The sequence below is a fragment of the Macaca mulatta genome, chromosome 16, assembly GCF_049350105.2.
Source record: "Macaca mulatta isolate MMU2019108-1 chromosome 16, T2T-MMU8v2.0, whole genome shotgun sequence".
NCBI classification, from domain to species: domain Eukaryota; kingdom Metazoa; phylum Chordata; class Mammalia; order Primates; family Cercopithecidae; genus Macaca; species Macaca mulatta.
In genome coordinates, this window is record NC_133421.1 from 60,347,873 (window position 1) to 60,367,984 (window position 20,112).

At 40.5% G+C, this 20,112-nt stretch overlaps 1 protein-coding gene and 1 long non-coding RNA gene across 14 annotated transcripts in view; one reads left to right on the forward strand and one right to left on the reverse strand.

The window, feature by feature from the left end:
* The window catches only part of SPOP (speckle type BTB/POZ protein), an 83,345-nt gene that overhangs the window by 15,552 nt on the left and 47,681 nt on the right, over positions 1 to 20,112 (forward strand). Inside the window, exon 1 of one of the 13 annotated variants that reach the window (XM_077968666.1) lies at positions 18,217 to 18,802. The exons of 10 other annotated variants lie outside the window; for them this stretch is intronic. The gene's annotated coding sequence lies outside the window, so the exon portion shown is untranslated. Of the gene's footprint in view, positions 1 to 18,216; positions 18,803 to 20,112 lie in introns of those variants that run through there. 2 more of the 13 variants (XM_077968664.1, XM_077968667.1) reach the window with 2 other exon arrangements.
* Positions 3,575 to 7,478, reverse strand: LOC144335607 (uncharacterized). Its single transcript, XR_013406555.1, has 3 exons — positions 6,500 to 7,478; positions 6,334 to 6,445; positions 3,575 to 4,844 (listed from the first exon to the last, which is right to left on the reverse strand). It is a non-coding gene; the product is annotated as an uncharacterized LOC144335607 (long non-coding RNA).

Sequence of the window (20,112 nt, forward strand, 5' to 3'; positions counted from 1 at the left end):
AGAATCACAACCTTAAGAGAGGTTTTGGGTGGGGAAACAAAGGTCAATATTTGAAGCACAGGTGTTTCCTGATAGAATTTTACCGGATTGTAAGTGCAGTCACTTAGCATCACTGAACATAATGTCAACATGAATGGGACATTTTTAAAGATCATAAAAAGTTTCAAATTTCTTTTGAACGGAAATGTTTTTCTAGGAATTATCATTTACTTTTTTTTTGAGACGGAGTCTTGCTGTGTCACCAAGGCTGGAGTGCAGTGGCACAATCTCGGCTCACTGCAACCTCCGCCTCCAGGTTCAAGCGACTCACTTGCCTCAACTTCCCGAATAGCTGGGATTATAGGTGCCTGCCACGTGGTGGTGCCCAGCTAATTTTTGTATTTTTAGTAGAGATGGGGTTTCACCATGTCAGCCAGGGTGGTCTCGAACTCCTGACCTCAGGTGATCTGCCTGCCTGGGCCTCCCAAAGTGCTGGGATTACAGGCGTGAGCCACTGTGCCCGGCCTGGAATTATCATTTTCTAACAGCAGAGTTTATAGTGTTTGGATTTTCAGCCAGATGGTCTTTCAAGTATATGATAATCTTAGGGCAAATCATTTTAATGAAGCTTATGGAATTTGTCTCATGTAGTAGTACATACAGCTTAATGGTTTTTTTCAAACACTTCAATATATTTTGAAAATCTGTCACAATCTGAGGGGGGCAAAAATCTGAGCTCTAAAAATTGCATTTGGGCAGGTCCTGCCTTTCTGGAAAAGGCATAGAAGAGAAAGTTTAGACTGAGAATCCTCCATTCTAGCTTTGTATCTTTTGGTCATTAAAGGGTCTCTTTAAAGAGGAAGATACCTCCCTACCCACAATAATTTATTTATTTATTTATTTATTTTTTTGAGATGGAGTTTCACTCTTGTTGCCCAGGATGGAGTGCACTGACATGATTTTGACTGACCGCCTTCCCTGTTCAAGTGATTCTCCTGCCTCGGCCTCCCAAGTAGCTGGGATTACAGGCATGCGCCACCATGCCCAGCTAATTTTGTAATTTTAGTAGAGACGGGGTTTCTTGATGTTGGTCAGGCTGGTCTTGAACTCCCGACTTCAGGTGATTCACTTACCTTGGCCTACCAAACTCCTGGGATTACAGGCGTGAGCCACCGCACTTGGGCTTAAATATGTTTTATGGTAGAGAAGGGAAGGGAATAGTGTTAACTGACTTTTCTTTTTACACAGATACCTGTTGAGTGACTATAAGCAAAAGCATAGAAGGTCAGGGAGGGGTATGTTCTGAAATGAGTGGGGGATTAAACCAGTATTATATCTTTGGTGCCTAGAAGAGGAAGAGGTCTTTGGGGAAGCTGGGGTGAGACTCAGGACTGTCTTCGTGAAGGTTACATTTGAACTGAGCTTTGAAGGGTGGGTATTTTGAAGGTTGGAATTTCCATTGGCATAGATGGGGAAGGGAACTGAGGCAGAAGAAATGTCATGAGTGAAAATGTGGAGGTGGGGAAGTGCAGTGTTAGCATAGGGTGTGTACTAGAAATGATGAAGAGCATAGCGTGGCTGAAGCAGAAGATGGGATAATGGAGGATAAGACTGGAAAATAAATGGGCTCAGAGCATGGAAGGTTTTTGACTATGGCCAAGCAGTTTGGGTTTAATGTGGTAAAGCATGAGAGATTGAAAATTTTTGATTGAAGAAATAACATGATTAGGGTGTGCTTTCACAAATTTTGTTACTGATTTATTGACTATTTTTTTAGTAGCTACTCTGTGCCATATAAGTGAGGCAAAGTTTATATGATGGTGAGCCTCATAGAAAATCCCCTCTCACAGAATTTGTAGTCTAGAAAAGGAACTTCAACAAGCTAATGTAGTTATAAATTATTGTAAATGTAATGAAGGAAAGGAATAAATTATTATTATTATTATTTTGAGATGGAGTCTTGCTCTGTCTCCCAGGCTGGAGTGCAGTGGGGCAATCTCAGCTCCCCGCAAGCTCCGCCTCCCGGGTTCACGCCATTCTCCTGCCTCTCAGCCTCCCGAGTAGCTGGGACTACAGGCACCCACCACCACGGCCGGCTAATTTTTTTGAATTTTTTAGTAGAGATGGGGTTTCCCCGTTAGCCAGGATGGTCTCAATCTCCTGACCTCATGATCCACCCACCTGGGCCTCCCAAAATGCTGGGATTACAGGCGTGAGCCACCACACCTGGCCAGAATAAATTATTAAGGAAAATAATGGGGAGATTAGATTTAGGTGGAGTCAGGGAAGGCCTTGCTGAGGCATTAAATATTAATTGGGTACCAACTGTGATGCTATTCTAGATGCTGCGGACAAAAACAGACAAAAATCCCTACTCTCATGGAGCTTATGTTCAGGTAGCAAACGATAAATAAAATATATGGTATATTGGAAAGTGATAAGTTTCAAGGAGAAAAATACAAACCGAAAAAGGGATAGATAGGGAATGTTGGGGTGGGAGTAGGTGTTGTGATTTTAGATAGAATGGCTAGGGAAGGCCTCACTAACACATCAAAGGTAATGCTTGAATAAATATCTGTAGAAGATGAAGGAGTGAACTAGCACTTTAGACAAAAGAAATAGCAAAAACCATAAGGTATGTATGTGCCTGCCATACTCAAGGAACCAGCAAGAAGACCAGAATGGCTGGAGTTAAGTGAACAAGAGAGAAAGTAGTAGAAATGAGGTCAGAGAGGTTGATGGAAGTCCAAATGTTGTAGAGCAGTGGTTCTCACTTTTAGCTGTTTGTTAGAATCACCTGGGGAACTTTTTCTACTGATGCCTGGGCTGCACCCATACCACTTAAATAAGAATCTGCAGGTGGGACTTAGTGACAGAAGAGATGGAGAGAAGTGGATGGATTTGAGAAGTATGTTAAAGAAAGAATTCATTTAATTATAGATTGAATGTGGGGGTTGAGGAAGAGGAAAGTGTCAAGAATGACTCCCAGGTTTCTGGCTGAAGCAACTGGATGGGTAGACGTGTCACTTACTGAGATGAGGGTGGGAGATAGGAATGGGAGGAGTAGGTGTGGAATTTGGAGGGAAGATCAGAAATCAGGAGTTCAATTTTAGACATGTTAAATTTGAGATGCGAATGAAGCTAAGTATAAATATGTTAAGTAGGCAGATATATGAGTGGAGCTTGAAATGAAATCAGAGCTTGAGGTAATACAGTTTTATATCATCCACTTATTGATGGTCTTGAAAGTATCTAAATAACATCATATAGGACAAACTTAATGGCGAAAGAACTGGAGATATGGAAACTAGCCTACTTTAGTAATCTGAACAAGAATTGGTGCTAATTTGAATCAGGATAGTGTCAGTGGCACTAGAAAAGCATAAGTAGGTTGGAGGTTTAAGGACTGAGGAGCCTGTGTGTAACAAAAGTGGACAATAGGCAAAGAATGAAAGATAACATTGAGATATAAAGCCTGGGTGAATGATCTGTCCATTAGCAGATATGAAGCTGTCGGAGGAGCTGATTTGGGAAAAAAGGTAGTGCTTGGCTTTGGTTGTATTGATGTTTAGGAGAGGCTGCCTAGCAGGCAGGCGGTTGGGTCTATTGTACCAAGTTTTGGAAGAATAGATGAGGTTTCATTTACATAAAATTGATTCACCATGGGAGCAGCAACATTTATGAAAATAACATCCCCAGATGTATTCTGACCTGTTTGGATCTCTGCGATGTGGTCCTTGCCTGTTTCTTTTAGTGTTTTCCTTTGATGACCACGTTCAAGCTGTACTGTGTTTCTTTCTATTCTTGCAGTATACCCAGCTAGGTCCTCCTTTGGGCTTTTGCACTTTTTGTTTTCTCATTTTAACTCTTCTCTCCTTCTTGGTAGAGGGATAAGAGGGCTGAGAAAAATTCAGAAGTTGTTGTCTGGGAAGTGGAGAAAGTCCCAAGCAGATCTTTGCTAAGGTGTGGGAGCATGGATGAGCACATGATGTAGAATGGCTGTGGGAGCCCTTGACGTTGACATTTGGTCAACACAAAGACACAGAGTACCATGTTGGTCTCAGTGTATCCCAGTAGTCAAATCTGTTGACCAGAGATGCTATAGCAGTGGTAGTTCTTCTCCGCTTGGTTGTCTGACGATGGTGGTGGTGATGCTCCACCTTTGAAATATAACTTGACTTGGTGATGACTTGACTCATTGCTACCTGTCCTGCCACTGCTGATGGAAACATCTTCTGCATAGGTGAGAAACTCCCTGCAGGGAAAGCTATGGGTAAATTATTTCAGAAACTTGCTGGCTTGAAGAAACAACATGAAAACAGGGAAGTTCCTTGCAGTCCACTTTGACATATTGTTAGGAATTACTTCTCATTAGGAGCACTTATGTGGCTCTTTAATTGGTGGTGTTAGTAGTACATGGGAGTAATGCACTCCACATGAATCCTTAAAAAGACTTGAGATTTAAAAATCAACATGGTATTTTTTCAGAACAAAAGTATTTGCTTTTGCTGATTATAAAATAATTCTTGGAAAAAAATAGAAAAGTATAAAGAAAAAAGTAAAAAATTACCCCAAATCCCACCATACAGAGTTAACTACAGTTAACATTTTCTGAACATCTTATTGGGCATTTCTCTAAATGTGTATGTGCATGTAGATATTTATATCTTTACAAAAAAATTGATTGTTTTTAAAATTGCCATAAACATTCAGCATCTTGTAGACCTCTTATACCAGTAAAAAAATAACTTCTCAAAGTAACTACATAGAATTCTGTTGTATGAATTCATCATATTTTATTTGGCCAATTTCCCAATAATGAACTTTTTTCCTCCAGTTTTTCCTTATAAATTTTGCGGTGACAGCTGGGTGAGGTGGCTCACGCCTGTAATCCCAGCACTTTGGGAGGCCGAGATGGGCGGATCATGAGGTCAGGAAATCGAGACCATCCTGGCTAACACAGTGAACCCCCCCACCATCTCTACTAAAAATACAAAAAATTAGCCAGGCGTGGTGACATGTGGCTGTAGTCCCAGCTACTCAGGAGGCTGAGGCAGGAGAATTGTTTGAACTCAGGAGGCGGAGGTTGCAGCAAGCCAAGATCACGCCACTGCACTCTAGCCTGGGCAACAGAGTGAGACTCCGTTTCTTTAAAAAAAAAAAAAAAAAAAAAAAAAAAGGCCGAGTGCAGTGGCTTACACCTGTAATCCCAGCACTTTGGGAGGCTGAGGCGAGTAGATCATAAGGTCAGGCGTTCGAGACCAGCCTGGCCAACATGGTGAAACCCTATCCCTACTAAAAATACGAAAATTAGCTGGGCGTGGTGGCGGGCACCTGTAATCCCAGCTACTTGAGAGGCTGAGGCAGGAGAATCTTTTGAACCCAGGAGGCAGAGGTTGCAGTGAGCCGAGGTCACGCCATTGTACTCCAGCCTGGGTGACACTGCAAGACTACATCTCAAAAAAGAAAAAATTTGCAGTGATGAACATCCTTGTACATAAATCTTTATACATCAATCAGATTGATTCCTTAGGATTTATTCCTGAAGTAGAATTGCTGTACAATATTAGATTTTTCCTAATTATTCCTTAAATATTCTCATAATTGAAAAAAATATGTAAACAGCATTAAAGGACATTTTGATAAAGGGAAAAAATCAACTTTATTCTTTTTTTTTTTTTTTTTTTTTTTTGAGACGGAGTCTCGCTGTGTCGCCCAGGCTGGAGTGCAGTGGCCGGATCTCAGCTCACTGCAAGCTCTGCCTCCCGGGTTTTTACGCCATTCTCCTGCCTCAGCCTCCCGAGTAGCCGGGACTACAGGCGCCCGCCACCTTGCCCGGCTAGTTTTTTGTATTTTTTAGTAGAGACGGGGTTTCACCGTGTTAGCCAGGATGGTCTCGAACTCCTGACCTCGTGATCCGCCCGTCTCGGCCTCCCAAAGTGCTGGGATTACAGGCTTGAGCCACCGCGCCCGGCTTTTTTTTTTTTTTTTGAAACAGAGTCTCACTCTGTCATCCAGGCTGGAGTGCAGCGGCGCAATCTTGGGAAAAAATCAACTTTATTCTTTTTTTTTTTTTTTTTTTTTTTTTTGAGACAGTCTTGCTCTGTAGCCCAGGCTGGAGTGCAGCAGCGCAATCTCGGCCCACTGCAAGCTCCGCCTCCCAGGTTCATGACATTCTACCTCAGCCTCCCAAGTAGCTGGGACTACTGGTGCCCACCACCACGTCTGGCTAATTTTTTGTATTTTTTTTTTTTTTTTTTGCTAGAGACGGTGTTTCACCGTGTTAGCCAGGATGGTCTCGATCTCCTGACCTCATGATCCACCTGCCTCGGCCTCCCAAAGTGCTGGGATTACAGGCATGAGCCACAGCGCCTGGCCTAAATCAATTTTATTTGTGTAGCAACTGTTTTCTTCTTTCCATCTGATAAGTTGATTTTTAAGTACCAATTCCTAGATCTTACTAGACCTATAAAAGATAATTTTGGAGTGGGGAAAAACATAGAGAATTAAAATTCTGGGCATCCTATGTTAATTGGCAGCTAATGGGTTCTTAGTCACATTTGTTAACTGCCAAGAAAGTGACACTAGGAATTTAGAGTATACTGGGGCGGTTAGGAAATGCTTCAGAACAAGGTAGGACTTGACTTGGACCTGGAAGGGTAGTATTCAGATAGGAGGTAGAACATTTCTGGCTTTCAGGGTTTTGTATAAATTTGAGAAAGGCGTATGGTTGTATGTATGAGCTGGCAAACAGGCTAGGGTCAACTAATTGGAGAGGAGGGTTTGTGTTGTGGTGTAGTGGAGAGGTTTTTATGGGAGTTATGTCCCAGAGGACTGATTTTATTTTTAGTACATCTGAAGTTGTGTAGTATGCAAGTGTAAGATAAAGCAGAAAGCTAGATGTGGCCTAATTTTAAGCAAACTGGATACATTGAAGTCTCTTTTTACAAGAAATACCCGAGAAAGGTTCTTTATATGTAAATTATTTAAATAATGATCTTCCCAATACTTAAATATTTATTTTACTCTGTAGTTCTCTATATATAGACATGTTGCAACTTTTGTGGATAGCAAAAGAGTTTGATATTATAAACTCTTTTATAATATCAAAGAGTTCAGACAAGGTAGTTTCTGAAGTTCTTTCTGATGCAGAGATTATTACATCACTTTTAAGAATACCTGGCCAGGCACGGTGGCTCACACCTGTGGTTACAGCACTTTGGGAGGCCGAGGCAGGCAGATCACCTGAGGTCAGGAGTTTGAGATCAGCCTGACCAACATGGAGAAACCTCGTCTCTAATAAAAATACAAAAAATTAGCCAGGCGTGGTGGCACGTGCCTGTAATCCTAGCTACTTGGGAAGCTGAGGCAGGAGAATCACTTGAACCCGGGAGGTGGAGGTTGTGGTGAGCCAAGATTGCGCCATTGCACTCCAGCCTGGGCAATGAGAGTGAAACTGTCTCAAAAAAAAAAAAAAAAGAAAGAAAAGAAAAAAGAAATTTTCATTCGAAAAATATTTTATGGCTAAGACTGAGCTGCTAGAAGATGCTGTGAGATCAAGAGGAATTATATAATAGTTTTAAATTATCCTCATATACATTATCCATCAACATTTATCTCATGCTGAGTCCTATTTTATCTTGAATTCACTCCCATGATGTCTTTTAATCTATGTCCAGGCTACGTAAATAATTACTATTATTTTAGCCAAGATAGAATTTTGGATGTAAATCTATAGGAAAAATTACATCATGCGTTCCAAAGTAAAATGTTAAGGATTTCTTTTTTAATACCTGTTTTGGAATATTTATATCACTTTTTACATCCTTTAGTATTTCAATTATGATGATAATTGAGAATTGACTAGTACTTTTTTAAACTCAGGAACTTTCTTTTTAAAGTATATAACCATGTTCAGAGCTTAATTCAGGGGCATACATTAAGTATCTCCTTCCTAGCGTTACATTCTTTTCACTCAATTATACAACTTTTGACCAATGTAAGGCACCATGAGGTGACTGACTGGCTCTTCTGACAGGCCCTCTTAGGATGCTGTTAACTTGGTGGGATCTTGAAGATTCAGGATCTGTTCCTCAGTTTTGCAAGTAAACTCAGTTTCTTCATTGTTTCCAGAGTTAATTGGTCTTGGGGAAAGTAGTTAACTAACCTCACTAACAGTTGACAAAATAAACCAGAATGCCATTTTATTTTATTTATTTATTTTTTTGAGACAGAGTCTCACTCTGTCTCTCAGGCTAGAGTGCAGTGACACGATCTTGCCCACTGCAACCTCTGCCTTCTGGGTTAAGGCGATTCTCCTGCCTCAGCCTCCTGAGTAGCTGGGACTACAGGCATACACCAGCATGCCCAGCTAATTTTTTTGTATTTTTAGTAGAGATGGGGTTTCACCATGTTGGTCAGGCTGGCCTCCAACTCGAGATCTCAAATGATCCACCTGCCTTGGCCTCCCAGAATGTTGGGATTACAGACGTGAGCCACTGCTCCCAGCCATGAAAGTCAAAGGTTTTAGACATGCAATACCTATAGAAGTGATTGGGTTAATTATAAATCTCAAGAACATTGGACAACAATTTAAAAACTTACTTTGGAAAGTTATTTGTATAGCCAGGTGCAGTGGCTCATGCCTGTAATCCTAGCACTTTGGGAGACCGAGGCAGGTGGATTGCCTCAGCTCGGGAATTTGAGACCAGCCTGGGCAACACGGTGAAACCCCGTCTCTACTAAAATACAAAAAATTAGCTGGGCATGGCGGTGTGTGCCTGTAGTCCCACCTACTTGGGAGGCTGAGGCAGGAGAATTGCTAGAACCTGGGAGGCAGAGGTTGCAGTGAGTGAAGGTCGCGCCACTGCACTCCAGCCTGGGTGACAGAGCGAGACTCCATCTCTTTAAAAAAAAAAAAAGAAAGTTATATGTATTACCTGATCTGATTGGATAAACTTTTCTGACAGCTATAGGCAGTAACCAATAAATACGCACTTTGATTACTAGACTGTTTACAGCCTATTGTGAGCTATTGTTTTCTTTTATGTCATAGTAGTTTGCTATGGCAACCCCAGCAAACATTGCTTTAATTTGTTCTTGACAGTACGAGCAAGCTCAGTGTTAAATTGTCTTTGGATTTGATTTTTGGGTTTGTTTCATGTCATTTATTTTTTTCTCCTTGGTCCACTGCCACTTAATACCAATCTCAAGTCCAAGAAACAGATTCTTGTGTCTTGGAAACAGTAGATTGTATTGAGGGGTGTGATTCCTTTTCCTCAGTCCGAGGCCTATTTGTTTAATTGTTGGTTGGAATATTTGTGAGGTTTTTATTGTTTTGTTTTGGTGTTGTTTAAAATTTTTATTTGAAAACACTTAACCTAAAATTTTTATTTACTAATCTGTGGAATTCAGTCTGATAAATGGGATGTTGACTGTAATAAGTAGAATTTTCAAGCACCTAGAAGATTTTTATTTTTCTTCAGCTGCAACTCAAATCATATGCCTGCAGGTAAGGGTTTCTTTATTAGTGATAGAATTTGGGGACCTCCCAGATAACTACCAACCTCTGCCTCCTGTGCTCAAGTGATCCTTCCACCCCAGTCTCCCAAGCAGCTGGGACCACAGGCACGAGCCATCACGCTTGGCTAATTTTTGTATTTCTTTGTAGAGATCGCGTTTTGCCATGTTGTCCAGGTTGTCTCGAACTCCTGGGCTGAAGTGATCCTCCCACCTCGACCTCCCAAAATATTGGGATTACAGGCATGAACCACTGCACCCAGCCCAAAGTAATTCTTTTGTTTGTTTGTTTGAGAGAGTCTTGCTGTCGCCAGACTGGAGTGCAGTGGTGTGTTCTTGGCACACTGCAACCTCTGCCTCCTGGGTTCAAGTGATTCTCCTGCCTCAGCTTCCCTAGTATCTGGGACTACAGGCGCACACCACCACGCCCGGCCAGTTTTTGTATTTTTTTAGTAGAGATGGGGTTTCATCCTGTTGGTCAATCTCTTGACCTCATGATCCACCCACCTTGGCCTCCCAATGCCTGGGATTACATGCATGAGCCACCGCGCCCGGCCCCAAAGTAACTCTAATATTTGACTTTCCATCCCGTTTAATTCAGCTCACCCTCCCCTTTCCAGTTCATGCCCTGTTGGATACCTGGAAGTATTTGCTCTGAGCCCAGTGTCTGCAGTTGGGCCCTACCAGTAAATTGTGGTGTAGTCAGAGCAAAGACTAGAAGACCGCCTTCATTTTGAAAGAGAGATTTCTGGTTCTCAGCATAATACCAGTTGATTTTATGTGTAGGTATATATAAGGTTGGCTTTGATTCTGAGTTCTTCCCACTGATGCTTAAAATTGTGAGGTTTGTGTTTCAGTGACTCCTGATAGTAGAAGAAACTGGGGCCAAGTTTTGTTGTTGTTTTATTTAGTTATTTATTTTAAGAGAGGGGGTTTTCCTATGTTTTCCAGGCTGGACTTGACCCCCTGAGCTCAAGAAATTCCCCCTGCCTCAGTCTGTCTCATAGTTGGGCATGGTAGGGGGCAGTTTTCTTAAGAGATTTAGTGTTGGGTGTAGTTGGTATACTTGGATGAGGAGAAAAAATAATGTGTTGGGAATAGTCTCATATGAATTTTCATAAATTGTATTTTCCTACTTACAAAATTAGAGGGAGCTTCAGTTGAAAACAAATATACCACTTTAGATATACTAAGTTTCTCTGATTCTAAAATATGCAGGTTTTTTTGCATTTCAATTTAAGAGCAAAGTATTGCTTTTTTCTTTTCCTCCTCAAAATTAATAGCATGTTAAAATCGAAGATGTAATAAATATTTATAATAGCAAGTTACAGGAAAGGAAAATGGGAACTTCACATACATTTATTTTGATTTTAGGAATTCATATATTCCTCCTCACCACATACATACACACCCACTCCTAGAATTGCCTTGTGTTTACATAGTCCTTTGCAAATACTTTCAGTTAAAACTAAGATGATACTCAATAGTGTGTGCCTGTAGTCCCAGCTATTAGGAGGGCTGACGCTAGAGGATCCCTTGAGCCCAGGAATTCAAGTCCAGCCCAGGCACCATAGGAGTACCTTGTCTGTCTCTCTTTTTTAAAGATACCTCTCACTCTATTGCATAGGCTAGAGTGGCTATTCACAGACACAATCATAGCAACCTGCAGCCTTGAACTCCTAGCCTCAAGTGAGCCTCCTACCTCAGCCTCCCTAGTAGCAGGGACTACAGGCATGTGCCACCATACTAGGCTCCTTTTTTTTTTTTTGCCCAAGCTGGAGTACAGTGGCACGATCTTGGCTCACTGCAACCTCCGCCTCCGGGGCTCAAGGGATTCTTATGCCTCAGCCTCCCGAATAGGTGGGACTATAGGCATGCGCCACCACGCCTAGCTGATTTTTGTATTTTAGTAGAGATGGGGTTTCACCATGTTGCCCAGGGTGGTCTGGAGCTCCTGAGCTCAGGCAATCCACTGGCCTCGGCCTCACAAAGTGGTACTATCTTTTTTTAAAAAAAGAAAGAAAAGAAAAAAGAAACTAACATGTAATTTCCAAAGTGGATGCCATGAATTAATTTAATAATTACTTATTCAGTATCTACTACATGCCAGACATTGTAACAGTTATTTAATTAAACATTTAGTTGGGTGTGGTGGCAGCATACCTGTAGTCTCAGCTTCTGGGGAGGTCAGGGTAGGAGGATCACTTGAGTCCCTGAGTTTGAGAACAGCTGGGCAACATAGCGAGACACTGTCACTAGTAAAAAACAGTTTTAAAAATGCCCAAAGAATTGTTGTCTGTGTGTTTTACTAACATGTTTATCACCTCTGGAATCGTGTACTGTCCTATTTAATTGGGGGTTAATGGCTGCATTAGTAGGTATCCTTTGTCAGGGACAAAGACGAGGAACTAAATTCACTTTTGCTGTGCTGATAACCATTTCTGGGTGAAAGAGGCCAGATTATATGTAGTGGAATTTAGTTGTACATTTAAATTCACGTCCTGACCTAAGACAGAATTAGGCCTTCTTGGGATTCATAGGATTTGCAATACAAGTTGCTCACCTACTCTCCTTGAATAGAAAAAACTTTTTTTTCCTGTCTGTATATCTTCGTTCAGAGCTCCGCAAGGAAGCATCAACACTTAAATCTTGTAAACAAAGTACCACATATCATATCTATTATATACTTATATATTGTGTATATTATATATTTATATTATTTTTGTATTTATAAAAGGCATTTTTGACTTTTTCTTTTTTTGGTCTAAATCTCACTGGCTCTTCTACTTAAAGGTTTTTTTTGTACCCACTCTTCTGTGACTATCTCTGACCATCCTGAATGTATCAAAGAGGGTAGATGCTCAAGTGGGAGTCACATTGGAAGTACCGTATTGATATATTTTGGAGGGTAATTTCAAAATATCAAAATAAACAGCGTGCAGGCTGTTGGGCCTACTTGTGCTTATGTTTAGATACACTTGTTGCTGCATTGTTTGCAGTAGCAAAAGCATGGAAACCATTCAGCAGGGTAACAGTGGAATTCTGTGCAACCATTAGAAAGAATAAAGTGTGTCTACAGGGAAAAAAATACATGTATATTTGTATTTTTTATATATATATATATATGCTGGTAGATGCCTGTTATGTTCATTTTTTTGTTGTTTTTTTCCGAAGATATAAAAAATCCCTCTCTAAAAGCTTTAGAGAGGGATTTTAAATCTAGAAGGAAACTTACTTTTCAATTGTAACTTCTTGTAATTTCTGAATTATTTAAGTTACTTATATATATACTGCTTTTCTTTAAAATAAAATGCATATATGAAAAAAGGTAGAAACAATTTTAACAGTGTTTCCAAAGGGGCATAGAACTTTAGCACTGAAGGGACCTTAGAGATTCTTACACAGTCACCCTCAATTAAAGATGAGGGAAAGAAAAATGAGGAAATTCACATTCAGGAAAGTATCTTCAAGCCTGCACTAGAATTCAGGCCCTGAGAATAGCAATAGCTTATGGATATATTGACTTGTTCTTATTCTAGCAGTTTATTTAACTGATGTCCATTTCTCATTGTGAAGGATTGATTTTTGGAAGACCCAATAAAACGCTGACCTTTGTAAGACAGTTCTTAAAGCAACCACCTCTGGCAATAATGATAAAGTGGTAGTGTTAACTCTTCCCCATGTTTTGTAACTTTGAGGGGCCCAATCCTTAGAAATATATTTATAAGTTCCTTAAGTATTATTTGAAGTGAATTTGTGTCTAGAGTCCAAAGTTTCCCTTCCTGATTTGAATTCCTATCTGACTATTCTAGATGTTTAAAATTGGTTTTACTGTGTTTTTGTTCCATTTGGTATGCAGGGGTGAAAGGGTCGGGTATAGTCTTGGTGACTTTTAAATGGCTGATAACCATTTATTGCTATTTAAAGGAAGAATTTAAGAGATGGTAGGAAATTGTCTAATGGAGGAAATTTTATGTACTGAAGAGAAACTCTACATTCTTGAAAATATGAGTTATTCTTTTAAGTTGAGTCTTCTCCTGGGTCTTCAAGGCCAGAAACACTTTCTCCTTATTCAAACTACACAGAGACATTGGCAATGGTGAGATTGGCAGTTCAGCCTGGGACTGGACATTCAAACTGCATCCAATGAATATTTTTTTATGTTGATTGACAAAGGCACAAGCAATAGAAACACATTTACTAATGTTAAGATTAGTTGTTAGCTTTAAGATTAAAATCTGTCTGTAGTAGTGACTCTACTACAGGTTGAGCATCCCTTACCCAAAATGCTTGGGACTAGAAGTGTTTCAGGTTTTTAATTTTTTTCCTATTTTGAAATATTTACACTCCTAATCTAAATATTAAAAATCCAAAATCCTCTAATGAACATTTCCTTTGAGCATCATATCCGTGCTCAAAAAGTTTTGGACTTTGGAGCATTTCAGATTTTCAGATTAGGGATGATCAACCTGTAGTAGTATAGGTAGGGAAAACTTATTCTTCCAATTTTTTTTTTTTTTTGAGAGTGTCACTCTGTCGCCCAGGCTGGAGTGCAATGAATGGCACGATCTTGGCTCATTGCAACCTTCGCCTCCTGGGTTCAGGCAATTTTCATGCCTCAGAGTCCTGAGTAGCTGGGATTACAGGCGCCCACCACCACGCCTGACTAATTTTTGTATTTTTAGTGGAGATAGGGTTTCACCATGTTGGCCAGGCTGGTCTGGAACTCCTAACCTCAAGTGATCCACCTGCCTTGGCCTCCCAAAGTGTTGGGATTACAGGCATGAGCCACAGTGCCAGGCCTATTCTTCCAAAATTTAAATGATCCATAGGCCTATCACAAAATGGGTACTCTAAATGTTTGCTACTAATTTGATTAAGATGATAGGATGAATCTTTGCTTTGAAAGAGGAAATAAAGGATGCCTTTTATTCAAGAAATAAAGATACCTTTCACATCTTAAGAATCAGTCAAATTATGTCTGTGCTGTTTTAATCAGTAAAGGTTTGGTTGAATTGAAAATAAGAAAAGGTTATAGGAGCCAGGAACAAATAGAGTTGCAAATTTATCTTTGTAACTCCATATCCTTAGGAGGAATCCAGTTTGTATAGCCACTTTAATTTTGTTGTGAATATAGAGTGAGCAGTGGAATTGAGTAGCTTGACAGTTGACTTAATTTGAACAGTCACATTAGACAAGACTGGAAAGCTAGGTTGAGGGAAGGCAATTTTGTGTGTGTTTTCTGGTTTTGTTTCTAGTATCCTTTCTGATAATGGAGAGAATTTGGTAGCCCATTTGGACCCTACTTAATAGGTAACTATAGTGCCTCACCAATATCTTTCTTGTGCTATTCCAATTTGTCAATCATTATTGGACCCAGTGTCCTGAATTACAGTCTGATTATTTTTCACCGGTCTTTTATCTTTCATTTACCCACACTGAAATTCTTGAGCCCAACGTCTCTTTTTTCCCCCACATAACTGTGAGGAGATAGTATGATAGCTAGTAGCTAGGTACTGTTCCGAACTCTGCTGCTGGCTTCCTGTGTATTATTATCACATTGGGCAAGCCACTAAGCTGCTTTGGGGTTCAGTTCCTTGATCTGTAAAATGAAATCATTTGACTGGGTATTATTAAGTCCTTTTATATCTCCAGAGCTATTTTATTCCTTTATTCACCAGACTTTTCTTGTGAAGCACCTTCTCTGTGCTAGGCACAATGCAGGATGTTCTGGGTACAAACTTCTCGCCCACAAAGAGTGTTAATAACTTCCATCAGTTTATTCAAATCAGCTTAGTCTTTTACTCTGGAAAAATTTAGTATTAGCAAGTTTCGTCAATTTTTACTATCACTGTATAAGGCATTTGTTAAAATTGCTGGTATTATTTAGCTCTTCATCTCCAGAAATACTCATATCTCTACTTTTTGTTTTTCTGCTTATTTTTTATTATTATTATTATTATTATTATTATTATTATTATTATTATTGAGACAGAGTCTTGCTCTGTTGCCTAGGCTGGAGTGCAGTGGCACGAGCTCGGCTCACCACAACCTCCACCTCCCGGTTTCAAGCAGTTCTCCTGCCTCAGCCTCCCAAGTAGCTGGGACTACAGGCATTCACCATCATGCCTGGCCTCTTTTTCTTTTTTTCTGAGACTGAGTTCCGCTCTTGTTGCCCAGGCTGGAGTGGAATGGCTCAATCTTAGCTCACTGCAACCTCCGCCTCCCAGTTTAAGCGATTCTCCTGCCTCAGCCTCCCGAGTAGCTGGGATTACAGGCATGCGCCACCATGCCCAGCTAATTTTTGTATTTTTAGTAGAGATGGGGTTTCGCCATGTCGGCCAGGCTGGTCTCAAACTCCTGACCTCAGGTGATCTGCTCGCCTTGGTTCCCAAAGTGCTGGGATTACAGGCATGAGCCACCACACCCCAGCCCATAGTTTACTTTCTATCAATTAAAGAAAAAAAAGACTAGTCATAATGGGACACCACCGCTCCTGGCTGATTTCTTTAAGGCAAATAAAAAAATACAGAATCTAGAGGTGTGATGTAATTTTTAAAAAGAGAGACCTAAACAACATCATAGGAAAATTTTCTAAGATTAAGTATGGCTTTGTTTAAAAATTGTACACCCAAAGTAAAAAGAGTTTAGTAGGTACTCTGTTGGGCACTGAAAAGAAAAAGACCAGGGGGCTGCTTCAGACTTAGAAATGGGCATTCTTTCAAGAGAGCCCCCATTGTCTAGGTTCTGAGTCTCAGCCCTGCAGGACCACATGTGATTATTATAAGTGCACCTGAATGATCAGGCTATAGACTGTAGACAGTGTAGAGGATTAAGTCACATGAAACAAATTCATAGCAGGTGTAGGCGTAGAGCTACTGCTTTTGGCTGTGGTCAGAGAAGACCTAAGTAACAAGAAGCAATGTGAATATCTGGAAGAAGTTTCTTCCAGCCTGAGGGAAAAATGCAAAGGCCCTAAGATGGAAACAATCTTGGCTTGTTTGTAGAGAGAAAACCCAGTGTTTTTGGAGTAAAGTTAGTGATAAGGGAGAGTGGTAGGTGATGAATTTGGTATAATGGGCCAGCTCTTATAGGACTCTGTAGGTTCAGATAAAGAGCTCGAATTCTAAGTGTGGTTAAGTGAAGGAGCAATATCTGGATTTACATTTTAAAAGCCCACTGTGGCTATCATGTGAAGAATACATAAATTGGGGTACAGAGGAAGCTGGGAGATGAATTAGAAACCAGTAGCTATTCAGGTGAGAAAACTCTGGCTTGGACGGAAATGGACAAATATGGAATACATTGAGAAGCAGGACAGCTGACAGGACTTCCTGATAAAGAGGATAGGAAAAGATAGGGTTTTTAGCTTAAGCAATTGAATCGAAGAGGTGCGAGTTAGTATTTTAGTCATGTTAGACACCTGAAATGAGTATAATTAAAGAATGGTAAAAATTGTGCTTTTTAATTCTGTAAGCTTGTGGCGAAGGAGAGGAAGATAGCTATGGAGAAAGATGCTGGTTTCTTGAAAACTTAGGCTAGAAGAATTACTCTGGCATGTTAAAACAATAGATATTTTATTTGAAAAAATTGATTATCAGGTGCTAAAGCATGAAAAGTCATTCTGAAATAATTACAACATAGGAGGGCCAGGCACAGCGGCTCACACCTATAATCCTAGCACTTTGGGAGGCCAAGGCAGGTGAATCACTTGAGGTCAGGAGTTTGAGACCAGCCTGGCCAACATCGTGAAACCCCGTCTCTACTAAAAATACAGAAATTAGCTGGGCGTGGTGGCGCACCCCTGTAATCCCAGCTACTTGGGAGGCTGAGGAAGGAGAATTGCTTGAACCTGGGAGGCGGAGGTTGCAGTGAGCCGAGATTGCGCCACTGCACTCCAGCCTGGGTGACAGAGCAAGACTCTGTCTCCATCTCAAGAAATAAAAAAATTTAAAAAATAATAAAAATAATTACAACATAAGATTCGTTCCCAGGACCCAGTCGTGGAAGTAGATATGAACCCATTAATGATTTGTTGAGGTCTCCATTAATAATGGTGATCCAAATTCATTAGAACAAAATAATGTACTTTTTTTTTTTTTTTAAGACGATGTCTCACTCTGTAGCCCAAGCTGGAGTGCAGTGGCATGATCTCGGCTCTCTGTAACCTCTCTGCCTCCTGGGCTGAAGTGATTTTCCAGCCTCAGCCTTCCGAGTAGCTGGGACTACAGGCATGTACCACCACACCTGGCAAATTTTTTTTTTTTTGTATTTTTTAGTAGAGACAGGGTTCCACCATGTTGCCCAGGGTGGTCTGCAACTCCTGAGCTCAGGCGATGTGCCCGCCTTGGCCTCCCAAAGTGCTGAAATTACAGGCATGAGTCACCTTGCCCTGCCAAAAGAACATACATTCATACTGAGTTGCCACTTGAAAATGAAATTGGAACTGAAAGCTAGGGAATGTAGGTATCTTTCTCAGGTATTTTTCCCATTCCTACATGTTGAATAAAAGACCATACCTGATCTAAGAGTCACCCCAAAGGAATTGCAAAGTGTTGGTTTAGGAGTTAAAAGACTTTGTGTTCCGAACTCAAGCCCGTTAATAGCCATGTGACCACAGCAAATTGGAACTCTGAGCTTCTGTTCCCTTATTTGTAAAATACTTGCTTGCTCTGTGTGCCTCACAGAGCTGTTGAAAATCCCAAATAAGATCATAAATGTCAGAGTACTTCGAAGACTGTGAAACATTGAATACTGCTTATGAGGGAGTGGTTATATAGCTTAAAGCATTTAACTGGAAAGGACCTTGGAAATCCTTTTAAAGGAGGATGGGGGTGGAAATGCACACGTTGCTTCTCTGTCTCTTTTTTTCTTTCTTTTTTTTTTTTGAGACAGAGTGTCACTCTGTCGCCCAGGCTGGAGTGCGGTGGCGTGATCTTGGCTCACTGTGGCCTCCGCCTCCCAAGTAGCTGGGATTACAGGCTTGCCCCATCATGCCGGGCTAATTTTTGTATTTTTAGTAGAGACAAGGTTTCACCATGTTGGCCAGGCTGGTTTGGAACTCCTGACCTCAAGTGATGTGCTCACCTTGGCCTCCCGGAGTGCTGGGATTAAAGGCATGAGCCGCCACACCTGGCCTAGGTTGTTTGTCTACTGTGAATCTTGAGGTTATGGTTTCCACTAGACTATAGTGCTCAACTATAGTGGCCTATTTTAAGTGGCCTTATAATTCCTAACCAAAGTGACTTGTGAAACAGAGGACCCTGGATAAATTTAAATGTTATAAAGATGATAAAACATACAGGTAAGTTTGATTTTGCTCTCTTGTTTGGCAATTAGAGCTTTATTCCTAGCCATAATACAGAAAGGAAAGGCATCAAAATATGGTTAGTACTCTTTACATAAATTTTTTCCCCTTTATTTGACGTTTGGGCTGTGGAGTGGGAGCATCTTTTCCTTAAAGAAGTGAAAAATATAAATATGTCAGAGGCTTGCTAGCAGTTGAAAGCAACTGTTGGTGAGAGAATGGAAGGAAAAAAAAAACAACAACAGGTTGGAGATGGGAAAAGTCAAGGAAGAAGGAGGAAAAACATATTTGAAAGAAGGAAAAAAAGCTTAAGTCAATTCAAGAAGGCAAAAAAGCCTCAAGTGTTGTTTTTATAATCTGTCTTTGAGTTTCAGGTACTGAAATTTGAGATGATTAAAAGAGAGATTGGTTCTTAGAGGAATAAACAAAATTAAGGCAAAATATAAGGATTTATGGTCTCAATGAAGATATGTTGGATTACTATGAACATTATTTTTATTTAAGATGTGCTTTCTGGCTGGGCATGGTGACTCACGCCTGTAATCCCAGCACTTTGGGAGGCTGAGGTGGGCAGATCACAGACGTCAGGAGTTTGAGACCCGCCTCACCAACATGCTGAAACACCATCTCTACTAAAAACAAAAAAAATTAGCCGGGCGTGGTGGTGCGCACCTGTAATCCCAGCTACTCAGGAGGCTGAGGCAGGAGAATTGCTTGAACCCAGGAGGCAGAGATTGCAGGGAGCAGAGATCGAGCCTCTGTACTCCAGCTAGGTGACAGAGGGAGACCCCGTCTCAAAAAAAAAGAAAGAAAGAAAAAGATGTACTTTCTTATTGACATATATAAAGTCAGTCCCTTTAGTTTCGCTGCTTAAGGAACCCCAGTGCTGTATAATTCCCATCAGCTATAGAAAAAATATTTACCAACACAAGATTTTCATTAGTGAGATGATCTGGACTGAATTCATTGGCTCTTTTTGGTTTGATTTAGGCTGCATTAGTATCTATTTAAAATATTGCTTTGAGCTATTTAGCTTTTTTTTCTGTATCACAAGTCATTAAGCAATCTTTAGCTTTTCTAATTTACCATTTTTCCTGAATTCATAGATTTGAAAAGCTTAAAAAAAGAAAAAGCCAAACAAAAAGAGACTGTGACACTGTCAGCTAAAGTTTTATTTATTTATACTTTCTGTTCTGTTTCCATCCTTCACTACCAGAGACCACCTGTTACCGTGAATTTAGCGTGTATCATTCCAGTGCAATGTAGATGTGTATGTATGTGTGTATGTATGAAAATGTATTGCTTTG